Source organism: Elgaria multicarinata, chromosome 5 (assembly GCF_023053635.1).
Source record: "Elgaria multicarinata webbii isolate HBS135686 ecotype San Diego chromosome 5, rElgMul1.1.pri, whole genome shotgun sequence".
Lineage (NCBI taxonomy): Eukaryota > Metazoa > Chordata > Lepidosauria > Squamata > Anguidae > Elgaria > Elgaria multicarinata.
Window position 1 is genome coordinate 3,001,781 of NC_086175.1, and position 15,063 is coordinate 3,016,843.

Sequence of the window (15,063 nt, forward strand, 5' to 3'; positions counted from 1 at the left end):
TGCCATCCCATCAATTGCAATGCAGGGACAGTGGTGGGAAGAGAGTTACTGCACTACTTCTGGAGACTGGAGAGACAGAAGTGGTAAGGGGGGAAAAACGCACACGTCATCTGTTAGGGAAAAAAAGCAAATATCATTTATTTGTTTTTAATACCAAAAGAGAAGCAAATCAGAAAAAGTTTGGGAAACGTATAAATTTAGAAAGTAATGTAGAATTAACGTAGAAAGTAATTTGAACAAGCATCTGAAATGTGTACTGTACAACTGTGTGTTGCTTTTGTATTGAAAAGCTAATTCCTTGGGAGAACAAGCCATGTCTTCTCTAAGGTGTCCTGGAGATTTCCTGGAAGCAGGTCAAGATCTGCAGGCCTGCTTGGTCCAGCAGGAGCTCACAGTGTTGCCTTGTCTCCTCCCTCAAAGCTGTTGGTTCTGTGGGAATGAACAAAACAAACCCACATGGTTACTGAATTTGCCACATCAAAATGCACGCCTGTCAGCATTCCCTGCCCAAATGCTTTTGATTCCTCTTTCAACTATTTGGCTCGCATTGTAGGAAATTATTTTCAGAGCTCTTCCAGTCACCACTGAGCTGGTTTGAGTCAATATTGCACTGAATGTTGCATTATTCAACAGTAGTAAACTTTGCTATTTGTAACTTTTTGTGTCTGAGACTGTGGTTGCAGCTACAGAAGCAGAGCAGAAGGATATTCCTTGTCAGTGAAGCAGAATTTGCATTGCTTCTGTGAGCTTGGAGCAACCCTTTGGGTACTAGCAGGGCTGCTGGTTCTGCTGCCCTTCTGCCTGCTACAGCAACACTGCAGAGGCGGTTTGGAATCAATCCACTTGACCTGAATATACTTTGTGGGCTGTGTTCACCTGTTGGATGCTGCCAGTGGTTAGGAAGAGGTTATCCGCACTAACTCTTCTGTGTTCATGACCTGGTCATCCAGATCTCTCAAAACAGTACAAGCGTGAAAAGAAGAGGGGAATCATAAGCACAAAAACGGAAGAAAGCAGGACTAGGCACTGATGTTGCCCCTGGCTTTACATTCCTCAAACCGTACTGCTGATAATCCAAATGGACCCCACATACCAGCACATCGCACATTGCATGACATCCCTCCCTCCCATCCACCACTTTTCATCCTCACGCACCTACCTTGGCCCTAGCCTCAAGCATCTGGAGGGCCAGTTGTTACTCTTTTTCTCCACCTGAAAAGACAAAGGAAAAAAAATCATCCAACCAACTTCAAAAGCATACACCAAACCTCAACATCCACTGGTCCCTCTTATTCAGGATTCCATCTGGTGCATAAAAGCGCTTCTCCTCCTCCGGATGCGTCTCCCACCATCTCCAATCGTCCTCCCTCAAATACACCTACCCTGAAACCTTGAAAACCACACCCACGTACGCTGCCCTTACATCTGTCAATTCAGCAGAGCCTTGCAACACAGTTATTGACTTTCAAGCTACCCCATTAACATGCCAGCTGTACGATAACCAGTATACTTACCAAAGGAGAACGAGTGGATGCCTGTAGTATGGAGCAGAATGCTTCATACTTGCCCACCATCCCGGTCACCCCACATGGCTGTAGGGTTCATATCGTGGTTAGTGAAAGGTCCATGGTGTGTGCATGTGGAGAGGCACCTCCAGAGCTGTTGCTGCTGTTACTTTTTCCTTCTGCAAACAAAAAAAGCCTCTCTACGCAACCAGTCTGATGCAATTAATGTACAATGTCCTGGAAACAACTCGTACACCATTGAAACATGTTACTTATGTGTGAAATACCATTCAGGCCCAACAATGGAACAATTAGGATTCCAAAATATGGAATCCTAATTGAGCTTTGCAAGAAGATACAAAGGTCTCGCAAATCGACTTCATCGTAATTGTAACTTCTATCCCATGCTGCTGTTGCTTATCTTTTGTACCAGGTGTTCTAACCATGCCTATTTATTTTAAATATGTGTATGTTTTAAATAACTCTTTTAGCCTGTTCGTATAATGAACAAATGACGGTGATTTTATGGTTTTAAATTAATGATTGTGGGTATTGTTTCTATTGGGTCTGTGACCACATAATAAAAATGTATGTATGAATAGAACTGAGTGGTTTCATGCAACTCTAGCCAGGATGGACAGAGGCCTTCTTTGCAACTGGTTTTTTGCATGCCGAAGCCTTCACACTGCCTTATGATACAGCCTGAAATTGATCCAAATGCCATTATGTTAAATGTTGTGTGTACATATCCCAAATCAAGCCACACTGTGTCTGCTAATAGGGAGCTAATGAAAGGTTAGAATCCTGGTAGTCCAGATGTGCCTTAGTAACCCAGGCAAAATATTTAATTGCATAGTAATTTACATGCAATCAAATTTGAATGGCTATCATATTCAGAAATGCAGCTACATTCTTTCCTTTCTTTTATTTCACTACTCTGTTGGGGACTTTGGCAGCTGGAAATCATGTTGTGCTTTTACGTTCCGAGTCAACAGCCAATTCGCCACGGTGTGAACAGAATGCTGAGCTAGATGGACCCATGGTCTGATCCAGCACCGGGGCTCTCCTTATGTTACCTGTGTCTAAATGTGGGTGGATGATCACCTGCATACTGAAGTACAGCTGTCTTGTTTAGCAAACTGCATTTAAGGGTTTGTTCCTCTCATCCAGTGTTCTCCAACTCCAGTGTTTCCTTCCCTAAGAATTTCCCCCGATCTTGAGTGTTATTCCATGTTTATCCCCTAGCTCAGAGAAAGTAGGTGATGAGCCCCACAGAACAGATCATTTAAAGACATAATATTTCTGCTCTAGAGTTCTCATACCGATGAGTCTGATTGTCAAATAATTTGAGGTATACCTGTGACAGCCTAGAATGTCCAGACATCTCCAAATGTTAATTTAATCATTAAACACAATTATAAGTGCTTACAAATGTGTTTAAATTATGTTTATATTTTAAATATTGTCTTTTATTGTTGTTAGCTGCCTTGAGTGCCATTTCTTCAGGACATACATTAAAAAATAATATGTGGGATCTAAAATAAAATCTTGCAGTGTGGAGTGCACCTGAGTCCTGTTCAGCATACTCAGTCATTCAGCATTCTGCACGAACTGAGCATGCTCAGCTCTCATTGGGCTGTTTTGGGTTCCATTCCCATTTAGCAAATGTTTTTGCACTTCTGCAAATGCTGCAGTTTCCCCAAGCCTGCTGATGATTCCCTCTTGTGCATGGATGGTGCAATTTTGGCTACAAGACCCCACATTAGGGGAATAGCTTCACTATTAGTATATAGAATGGCTAGAGATCATTGTCACTAATCCTTACGTTTAAAAAATCCAACCTATTTTACCTGGGGAAATGAAGGTTGTTTATCTTATCTAATCATATATTTACTTATGGTATACGTGCAACCCACAGTTAACACCAGAGACACTTTTGAAGCAATGCATGTGGATTGGGGAGCTGCACACATGGGCTTCAGTTTGACCATGATCTTTTCAATCCTTTATTAGCAGAAGAGAGTTCTGAAAGAGGGAACAAGGAACTTTACAACCAGGCGCCATTTAATCATACTATTTGGTTTACCTGGATCTATTCCATCTTGCTTCTGGCCTGATTTTAAAACCAGAACTACCTATGCTGAGAAACAGACACCATGGGCCTGTTCAGAAAACACACTAAGGGCTTTGCTAGACCTGCCGGCTTACGCCAGCAGGGAGGCGGGGCCAAGGCGCGCTAACGTTAGCGCGCCTCCCCCATGCTTCCAGACGGCGGAGCCGCAGGGAGGACGCAAGCCCTGCGGCGTCTGCCATTTTTTTGTTTGTTTGTTTAAAGGGGCCGCGGGTGGCCCGAAGACTCCAGGAAGGCAAGTGGCTTTTTTACTTTTTTTTAAAAAAGGGGGGGGGGCGAAGGATGGGAGGGTGGGTGGCACGGGGGGAGGGCGGGTGCGATCGCGCTGCCGCCGCCCGAGCAATCAGCTGAGCGGCGCTTGCCTGGGCAAGCGCCGCTCGGCTGCTTGCTCGGGCGGCGAGCAGCGCGATCGCACCCACCCTCCCCCCGTGCCACCCACCCTCCCGTCCTTCACCCTTCCCTCTCTTTCCCCCCCGCCGATGGGCACAGTGCTCCACGAGCGCTGTGCCAGGTCTGCGGCTTTTTGCCGAATAAGCGAGGAGCCGCGAAAAGCTGCGGAAGTCTCCACACTTCCCCCAGCCCCGGCCTGAGGCCGGAGCTGGGGAAAAAGCACGCCATAAGCGCATTCGCTTATGGCGCACTAGACCAGGCCTCACTGCGGCCTGCCTCCGGATTCCCCTGTGCGTCATCTGGACGCACAGCAGGGAAACCGGGTTGGAAGGCGCGCTAAGGCCTGGTCTAGCAAGGCCCTAAGCCATGGTTAGGCTGCTAACCCTTTTGCAGCAAATGGTTAGTGAATGGTTCACATGACATGCTAAGTCATGGTTCACATGATGTGCTAAGCCATAAAGTTTAGCTCAAAATGCTTAACCACCGTGGTTTAGCATGTCTTCTGAACAGGGTCAGAGTGCTATCCTGTTGATTCTCCCAGGCTTCTTGACCATGGCATCTTTCTGGTCATGTGGCAGGGAGTTTATGAGACATTCTTCTGCAGTGGCTTCATTCATTCCTGGACAACTGGTCCCAGAAGATGGTGCTGGAAGGCTGCTGTTTCACCCTGTGGCTTTGACAAGAAGGTGGCATCTTGTCTCCCCATGCTTTTTAACATCTAAATGAAACTATTGGGAGAAGTCATTCAGAGATTTGGGCTGATGAGTCATCAATATGCTCATGGTTCTACTTCTTGTTTCCATCGTCCAATCCCAGCTAGGCAGTGGAAATGGTAAATTAGCACCTAGCATTGGTTCAGGAGTGGATGGAGGCGAGCTAGAAACCATACAACAGGGGTGCAGAACCATTTCCAGCCTAAGGGCTAGATTCCATTTCAGAGACACTCTTAGGGGACTTCCAATGGTAAGTGGGACCAAAGACAAAATGGAAAGGGCCCAAACCACCACCCCAGCCCGCAAATGCCAGCATATTGTTGCTTAAAGCTCTTACTGCCAGTAACTAAGTTTTATGAGAGCATTCCAACTTTTTACAATGCATAAAAAACCTGCACAAAAGCTGGGAAACCACCAGACCATGGTTGTGGGGAAAAGGGGTGGGGTTAGGGGAAGGGGGCATGACCTACAGCAGAACCCTGGAGGACCTGATTGGGCTTCCCAGAGGACCAGATTTGGATATTGGGAGATGATGTACAAGGGTTGCACCCTCCCACAAGAAGTGGACATGCAGCTTAGCTAGGGTGACCATCCAGAAAGGAAGACAGGGCTCCTGTATCTTCAAGAGTTGCAGAGAAAAGGAAATTTCAGCAGGTGTCATTTGTATGCATGCAGCACCTGGTGAAATTCCCTCTTCATCACAACTGCAGGAGCCCTGCCCTCTTTTGTATAGCTATATCAGAGTGACCAGGTACTCCCGCACCCAGCACTTTCTTTGGATTCTCAGGTGGTAACAGTTGCCAGGAGTGCCTATCGGGTTTGGCATCATTTCCCCACACTTCCATTACTTACAGATTGAACCACTACTGCAATGCTTTCTACATGAAGCTTCATTTAAAAACAGCTTGGAAACATCAACTGGATCAAAGTGTGACTACCAGAAGTTTGGGGTATATGACTCCAATCTTATTTAGAGTTCAACCTCATTAAGTCTTTGATCGCAGGGTCAATTTAAAGTGATAGTCTAAGGCTGCAATCTCATACATGCTTACCTGAGAGTAAGTCATACTGAACTCAATGCAGCTTACAACTGAGTAGATGCGTACTGAGTAGACATATTGCACTGCACACCCTTAAAGCCCTCAGCAGTCTTGGACCTGGATGCCTCCAGGATCATATATTTCCATATAGACCTGTCAGGGTTTTAATATCTGTCTTGGAGGCCAGTTCTCTGTGCCATCACCTTGGGCTGTTAGGCAAGTGAGCCCAAGAGACACTGGTGGTGCCATGGCTCTGAAATACCCTCTCAGTGGGTTTTATTCTGGTTGCACTTTTGTATTGTGTTTTTATATTGTGGTTTATTTATTTATTTTATTTATTTATTTATTTATTACATTTTTATACCGCCCAATAGCCGAAGCTCTCTGGGCGGTTCACAAAAATTAAAACCATCATAAAACAACCAACAAGTTAAAAATACAAATACAAAATACAATATAAAAAGCACAACCAGGATAAAACCACGCAGCACAATTGATATAAGGTTAAAATACAGAGTTAAAACAGTATAAACAGTATAAAACAGGTTTAAATTGTACTTATGGTTTTTTTAATTTTTGTGAACCACCTAGAAAGCTTTGGCTATTGGGTGGTATAGAAACGCAATAAATAAATAAATAGGTCAGGCTCCCATAGTAGTATTTTAAAGACAGAAACCAAGAACATATTTATTTTGACAGATTTTTAATGTGTAATTTATATTGTTGTTTTAAACTGCTTTTTTATTCAACTGTTACTTTAGATTGTATTGTTTTTAAAACTGTATTTTGGAATTGCTATGAGTTGTTTTTAACTATATTATACTCTATTTCATATAAGCTGCTCTTGTTGTTAAAAGGGAAAGTGATAGTGCAAGTACATACACATGTATGAGCAAAAAAAGAAAGGCTGCTTCCTTAGAGCTTTATCACACTAGCGTTATACTGTGCAATCACTGTGAATTGCGTGCAAAGGACTTCGAAATTTTCCACCTTATAATCTGCTTTGATTGTGAAGTACTTCCATGCATCCTGCTTTAATTGTGCTATAAAGCCAAAAGATTTGCCATATTTAGCCACTACTTTTTGAGTGTATCTTCCGAGCCGCCACTGGGGCGCAGGAGCAGGATTTTAAACAAATGCTTACATCTGTGTAAGCTTTAAAGATAAAGACACCAAAATTGGCACAGTAATAGATATTAGGGAGAGCTTTAAATATACCAGATTTCAACCCTTGACCACTGTTTGGTCTTAACTCACCTGGCCCACAGATATTCTGCCCCTAAAGGTGGCATACTTTTTGCAGCCTTTATTGATTTAAAATCAGCTTTTGATTCTATATCACGTTCGCGTCTGTGGAACAAATTGGAACAGCTTTCTATGGATAAGAGACTCCTGTTTTTGATTCAATCTCTTTACCATAACACCACTGCTCAGGTTCAGTGCAGCCCATCAGGTCACTACACAAAAGAGATTGCTGCATCATGTGGGGTTAGACAAGGCTGTGTGCTAGCACCTCTATTATTTAATTTGTATTTGTCAGACCTCCCCCACGCATTGGAGCCCTTACCATCCCACCCACCTAAGATACAGAACACTAAAGTTTCTCTGCTTTTGTATGCAGCCGATGCAGTTCTGATCTCTCAGACCAGGGTGGGCCTCAAGAGATTGCTGTGCGGCTTTGCAAACTACTGTTCAGAAAACTTGCTTTCTATTAATTATACTAAATCTAAGGTATTGGTGTTTTCCAAACGCAAGGTTAGATTTTCCTGGGCCATGGAGAACTCCACGATTGAGCAAGTGGGCTCCTCTAAATACTTGGGTATATGGTTCCATGAAACCATCTCTTGGAGAGAACAGGGAAAACTCTCTAAGACTAAAGCTGAACAACACCTGGGTGCAATTACTCGCTTCTTTTTTACAAAGGGCGGGTGCCACGACACAGGCTCTGAACACCAGACCTCACGTCTGCCACCACTTCTTATGGGGCGACACATGCTCTGAACACCAGACCCTGCCGAGGCTACTCCCTGCTCAAGCCAAGCACCACCGCTTGATACGCCTGAGGCAAGGGATAAAAACCACCTTCCTCCAAACTATGTGGAGAAAGGGGTTAATATGGAGAATGGATTTTAATATATATAATAATGCGCTGTGAGTTATATCTGCTTAGGTGAATGATTGTCAGAGTGGGTGCTGAATGTGTAAACTTAAGATGATAAACGCCAAACAGACACGTGGGATTTTTGTGGTAGTTTTAAAACAATCAAAATTTATTTTTATAAGTTCATAAGCTTTGTTTCAAATAACAACATTTAAAAACCTTTTTGAAACCTTCCATACAATCCTGTCACTCTCACATTCGCGCTTTCCTTTTTCTCACACAATCACTCTTGAACTTTCTTTATTATCAGTATTGATTAATATACTTCCACTACGTGCACACCACACTCTAAAGACACCACTCACTACACTGGCTCTCAAATTTCCCTGAACGTAAGTACCATAAATACAGAGAGCACTACAGACTCTAAGAGTACCTAACAAGTCTCCCTGAAAAGTTTTTCTGAAAAGATCTCTCAATCCCCTCAGTCATTCCCTTATATATCACTCCTCCCCCCTCCCAAGACATTCTAACTCCGCCCATTCAGGCCAACATTCTAAAAACCACAGACTTACAAACTGCAGACATACATTTGGAATTGACTTGTGGGGTGTAACGCCACAGCGGGAAATTCATTCCGGCAGCTGTCCAGGTTTTCAAAGCCAAAATCATCCCTCATATTTTATATGGGGCACCAATTTGGTTCCCGTGCTCTAAATCCTCCCTTGAGGGTATTCAGTCTTCTTTTCTTAGGATGTTATTTGGTGTTCCCAAGTGTGTCTCTGGAGCTGCTCTTAAACTAGAAGTTGGTCTGAATTCTGTTAATTGTATGGCCTGGATCCATGTTATCCGTTTTTGGCTTTGCTGTAAGTTGGCACCTCCATCTAATTCTCTAGTATCTAAGATTCTGTTAGACCACTTTGAATCCCCTTGGTCAAAGGCCATGACTAGTAAAATCAAGTCAGTAGGCCTATCCCCCCAAATGCTACTATCAAGGGATTTAGCTAGTGCCAAATCAGTAGTGAAACAGAGGCTGCTTGATATAGATATGCAAGTCCTTCAGAGTGCTGCACGGGGCCCATGTTCCCCCCTGTCCCTAGGACTACCTGCCTCCTTTTGTAAAGATGGGATGCCTTATCTATGCTAGTTGACTATTCCTAAATACAGGAGAGCATTTTCATTAGCCAAACTTAATGTCCTTCCCTCCAAACTTCTGGAGGGCAGATTTAATAAAATTCCAGTGCTCAACAGATGCTGCCCCTGCAACAATAGTGAAGTGGAAACTGTATCCCATGTTTTACTGTTTTGTAGATTTTATCTTGGGGCTAGAAACGATCTTCTAAACCCTATTTTACAATCTTATCCTGGTCACCCAACTGAATTCTTAACGTCTCCTTTACTTTGTAATATAGACAAATCAATCACTGAGCAAGTGGCCAAGTTTTTGAACTTGGCCATTTCTTTTAGATCTTCTATGATCGCCTGATTTTTAATAATTAATGGTATGTTCAGTTTGCTTGTATGTAAAAATTTTATTTGCTGGAATGGTCTATTGACCACAATAAACTGTTGTTGTTGTTGATTTCAATTGGATTGGGTCATCCATGGATTTTTTTTATGAATTTTTTTACATTTCCCCCCTTAAACTCACTTCCTGGTATGCAAAGGATCGCTGCCTCCCGGTAGCGAAAACAACAATGGCGAAAGCTTAGCACTACAGGGATAATCCAAGGGAAGCAGGTACATGGGATGAAGCTCTAAATATCCTCAGCTATCCAGTGAACAGGTGGAAGCCTTTCTGAAAACAAAAAGGACCCCAGCACTTCAAAGAGTAGGGCAGCCATCTGTCAGGTATGCTTTAAGGTGGATTCCTGCATTGAGCAGAGGGTTAGACTCAAGTGCCTAAAACCCACAAATGTTTGAGTAATTTCCAGTTCTGCCCTATGAGCATAAAGGGTCAAAACCTTTCTAAACGAAGCATTTGCTGTGTGCGCGTGATTCTTCACTCATGATAGCTTTCACGTGTTTTACACAATGTCATGATTCCTCCAGGGCCACTATGCTTTGCAACCACTATAGCATTTTCATATTTCTATGAACGGCAACATGAAACCCTCATGTATTTGTGCAATTCTGCCATATCATAGCACCACCCAGCGGATGTCTAATGCAACGTACAGAAAGGCAGAGAAAGAAAAACCCCAGAACAAAAACTTGTGTAACGGATCAGAAGCCTGGGTAAAGTGATGAGTTAATGCAGAATGCCTCATGTGGAGGAGCCCTTAGTCTGCAAAGGGTCTGGCGCATTCCACTTGGCTCCAACTGTCAGTTGCTCTGGACCTGCAGAGCTAAAGGGAAACACACTTTGGCTGCATACGTTGGTCAGGCAACCAAGGGCTTCCATGTCCATTGCAGCACCACTATCCAAGCAAGACCACCAGCAAGGGAAGCTCAGCTTGCCCAATGGGGTATGAGTACCTGCTTGTAATTCTGCACTTTTTTCTGGCATTGTCAAACTGATCTTCCTCCTCTATCTTTTCTTTCCATTCGCTTCCCCTTGTGTATCTAGTCTGATTAGTTTGTAACCCTAAGGACAGGGCCATGACTCGTTTTGTTTATTGATGTGAACCATCTGGGATAAAAATATAAGCAAATATGATTTTACTACTTTTGGAATAAAAATGTAAAGAAATACATACAAATTTAATTTAGCCATTTGTGCTCTTTGTTGTGCTTTTAATTTTATTATTATGGTTTTGTTGTAGTTTTATAACAAAACCATACCAATATATATATATATATATTCAATAACATTTATAAATATGGTTTGTTAGTAGCCTTGATTGTTTTACAGAAAGCTGGGAGGTAAATATTGGAAACAAAACCAACAAATAAATAATAGTTCAGCGTCCATTCCGGCCCAAGTATGGAACTGAAATTGACTTGCTATCTCCACTGGAGGATACAGGAATGGCCCCCTGGATCAAATGGATAGGTCCTGAGTACACCCTTTCCAGTTGCTCAGAAACGTTATGGCATAAGACTTCCAACTCTTGTATTGTACCCAATACTGCTAGTATAGCTAAAAATTGCAAAAACATTCAGTGTCTTCTTTGGCTGAAACAAACATTACCTGACAGGTTCTCTAGTATGTAAGTACACTTTCCGCTGCACCCATAAGATAGTAGACTGGAGGCTTAGCTAGATCTAAGGTTTATCCCGGGATCGTCCCGGGGTCGTCCCTGCCTGCTACCAGGATCCCGTGTGTGTCATTTACATGAACAGGGATGACCCTGGGATGATCTCGGGATAAACCTTAGGTCTAGCTAAGGCCTAGGTTTCTTCTCCCACAGCAAGGCTTAAAGGTCCATTTCCATGACTAGCTCTTAACATGGTAGCTTCTGTTTGTGCTTATAAAGCAGAGGCAGATGTGGGAGGGGCAACAGTATGTGCCCCATGCACTGATTTTAGCACCAGCTGTTTGCAATGGTGAAACTTTGCACACAACTGCTTCTCCTCATGATAGCAGCAGTTCTGAATCCTAAGACCTCTGGAGTAGGGAATTCAAGCGCTTCTTTCTGAGCAGCCCCTTTGGCCTTGCTAGGCTGACATTCCGATAGCCGAAATAGAATTGTGCAAGAGGTTTCCTCCTGTGCCAACAAAACCCCACAGACCTTTGCCCAATGGCATCCATGTTTGAAACGTTTTCTCCAGAAAGCTGGGGGTGGAGGGAGCATTAAAAGGAAAAAGATGACTAAAAGTCATCTTTTCTGATTTGCTGTACCACTGCTACTGATTGTAATATTCTGATTAGTCCTCTATGAAAACAGATTGGAAATACGTTTACAGCAGATAGGGAGGCAGAGAACCATACCAGTTAGTAGAAGTGACTGAATGTGTCCATTTTGCCTGCTTGATTGAGTCCAAAGATTATAACGCTGGCAGGGACCAGTGTGACTGGCTGCAACCAAGGCCAGGCAGTGTAGAGAAACGGACCACTGCTACCAATTCTAATATTCTGATTTGCTGTACTTAGCACACAAAGGTGTACCTCTCACCAGGGTTTGAGAGTCATCACAGTCACCTACCAATGTGACATCTTCAGAAAATCATAAACCCACATTTATTGTACCTGGAGCTGCTTACATGACAGCCTCTCAGCATATTGAAGCTAAAGGGAGGTATAGAAGCCTCCTTCTCCATGCCCATGTGGCTGGCCAAGCCCCCCAAGCCACCACTTGGGAAGCCACAGTTGAATGAGGAAGAGACAAATGCTACAGGGGATCTGAGCAGAGAGCAGGAATAGGGAATGTCATGCGGCCCTCCAGATGGGGCTGGACTGCAACACCCATCGTATAGCAATGTGGGCTAGGCTGATGAGAATTGCAGTCCAACAACATCTGGAGGGCAATGTTTGCCCCACCTCTGGCACATAGACCATGTGGCCACAAATTAACCAGAGTGTCCTGTGACTTCTGCAACTTGCAGAGGCAGGTGAATCATGTTCAGGTTAGGAAGCAGTTGGAGGATATGGGTGGGGGGGAATGACTTGGCCAACCAGCCTGTTTCTCATTCAACAGACATGACAACAACAACAAGAAGACACCCTTTTGCTAGCAGCCAGATATTAGTGCAACCAGTTATGTAAAAGCGAGTTGACAGTTCCTTTGTACTGAACTTTAGTTGCACCTTTCATTTGATTTTGCATTGCAAATTGCAATCCTGGAGCTGGGTAACTTCCTGGCAATGATTAGCTTGAATCATTTACTAAAGTAACTGCAGTGCATATAACGTTCAGAAGGATAGTAAAAAATAAAAAAATCTATGCACAGCATCTTTATTAGGAGCCACCAAATGGTTTGTGAAGCCTTCCAGCAAAGTTACAAAGCTGACAGAAGTCGATCCATGGTGCCCACCCTGCTTGAGTGAAGCCATGCCTGCTGGCGCCCATAGGCACAGCCCCTGCCATGGTGCACCCCTAGGACCTGCTGAGGAAGAGGTCTGTTTACTCCTTTCTCCTAATGGGGGGCTGCCCCACAGAAGAGGGGAGTGAGCAGACATATAATTCATATGGACTACCCTCCTTGCTTCAACTATGTTGACGGCAAAACTATGTGTTCATTAGGGATGTCTGCTAATGAACTTAAAATGGTCCTGTAGGCTTCAAATTCACGTTTAAAATAATTAAAATTAATGAACACACTGTAAAAAAAAACACCCACCAATGCAACTAAATAACACCAAGGCGCACACCCCTGAGGTCCTCTTAATATGCATCCCATGTCTAGATTACACACTGTCTTGGAACTAGACAGACAGACATCCTCCTTTATTTATTATTATATTCACAATGCAATTTTAATAAAGGTATTATTTTACTTTACTTGTGGATCCCTGTGAATTTCATTTTAATGGATCAGCACAGCTACTCATTTCAATCTATTTGGACATATATATTTATTTGTCTTATGAGTCTGAGGAACTAAAGGTTTAGTAAATTATGCAATCAACTCCTCCTCCTATATGAACTTGCCTGTGAAATCCATTATTTTGGGAAATACCTTTAAATAAAACGTTAGATGGAAATTAATGAAATATGCACAAACACACACCTCATCTTATTACACATCTTATATTATCTTCCCACAACACTGGAATTTGTCTTCGTAATATTTGAAGTCATATGAAAAGAATATCTCTGAGCACATGCTGCAAGACGTTTTGCCCATCATTATTAGTAAACCCAACCAGCTCCCACATATGTGGACTTAACTAAAAACAAACCACTACTTTCCCTTTTCTTTTACTTGCCCTACAGAGAACTCACTATCCACTGAGCATCAGTGCTGCCTTTTCTGGTTCTAGGCAAAGGTTTTCAGAAATGGGAGATTTGGAGGGTGCAGTAATCTCTTGCCTTTCCCCTTGCCTTTCAGACCATGTCCTGGGACATTTGGAAAATGTATAAGTGGCTGTGGCGTCACCAGGCTCAGTGACATCTACTAAAACCTCTCCTTCACTGCCACCACTCTCTTCTTTATACACAAAAAGAATGAGGGAACTGTAAACCTTCTTTTAAATTATTATTTGTGTGTGAATGTGAGTGTGTATCATTAAACTGTCTCTGCAGAGGCCACCAGTGAGGGAGGAAGCAGCAGCCAGGCACCTCTCCACCATGCCTGGGTCCAGCTCCAGCTGAGAGCCCCCTCCCTCCTGCTACCAACTGTCTCTGCAGAGGCCACCAGTGAGGGAGGAAGCAGCAGCCGGGCACCTCTCCACCATGCCTGGCTCCAGCTCCAGCTGAGAGCCCCCTCCCTCCTGCTACTAACTGTCTCTGCAGAGGCCACCAGTGAGGGAGGAAGCAGCAGCCAGGCACCTCTCCACCATGCCTGGGTCCATCTCCAGCTGAGAGCCCCCTCCCTCCTGCTGTCAACTGCAACTGCTGAACTTTGCAACTAAGATTGTAGTGCCTGAATTTGCTTTCCTTTTCCCCCTCCTCCTCCTCCCTCCCAATCCCCTTTCCTTTTGTGTCATGTCTTTTAGATTGTAAGCCTGTGGGCAGGGACTGTCAAGAAATACTTTTGTAAGCCGCCATGAGAGCCTTTTTTGGCTGAATGGCGGCATAAAAATGCTTAAATAAATAAATAAATAATAAATATAAATAAACTGAAGTAACGCATAAGACTGAGCGGACGTGATTGATAGAACAAAATAAGAATGTACTTTATTTATAAAGTAAAAGATTTTAAAAGACAGTTTAAGTTCTTATGTTATATAATTCAAAGTGAGGCTTTCATTCTTTACTCTATGTCCCAGATAAACAACTTCAGACTTTCCAAATTGACACTTGGAAGCCTTGATAGTTAATCCACCTCTCCCTAGCAATTCCAATACTTCTGCCAAATGATTTAGATGTTCAGCTACATTTTGACTATAAATAGCAATATCATCCATGAAACAAAGAGGCGGACTCTGACATCCCTCTTAAGAGGATGGAGAATTAACCAGTCCAAAAGGGAGAACAGTGAATTCATATAACCCATCTGGGGTAATGAATGCAGAGTTTGGTCTTGATTGTTCTTCAAGATTCATTTGCCAAAATCCCTTACATAAATCTATGGTGGACATTATTTTGGCTGAGCTAAGTATTTCCAGAAGGGTGTCCACCCTTTGCATTGGATAAGCA

At 43.3% G+C, this 15,063-nt stretch overlaps 1 protein-coding gene across 2 annotated transcripts in view; it reads right to left on the reverse strand.

Moving 5' to 3' along the window:
• Window positions 1-15,063, reverse strand: part of NAT8L (N-acetyltransferase 8 like) — a 77,177-nt gene that overhangs the window by 18,550 nt on the left and 43,564 nt on the right. Inside the window, exon 2 of one of the 2 annotated variants that reach the window (XR_010025444.1) lies at window positions 1,528-1,684. The exons of the other annotated variant lie outside the window; for it this stretch is intronic. The gene's annotated coding sequence lies outside the window, so the exon portion shown is untranslated. Of the gene's footprint in view, window positions 1-1,527; window positions 1,685-15,063 lie in introns of those variants that run through there. 2 annotated transcript variants of the gene reach the window in all.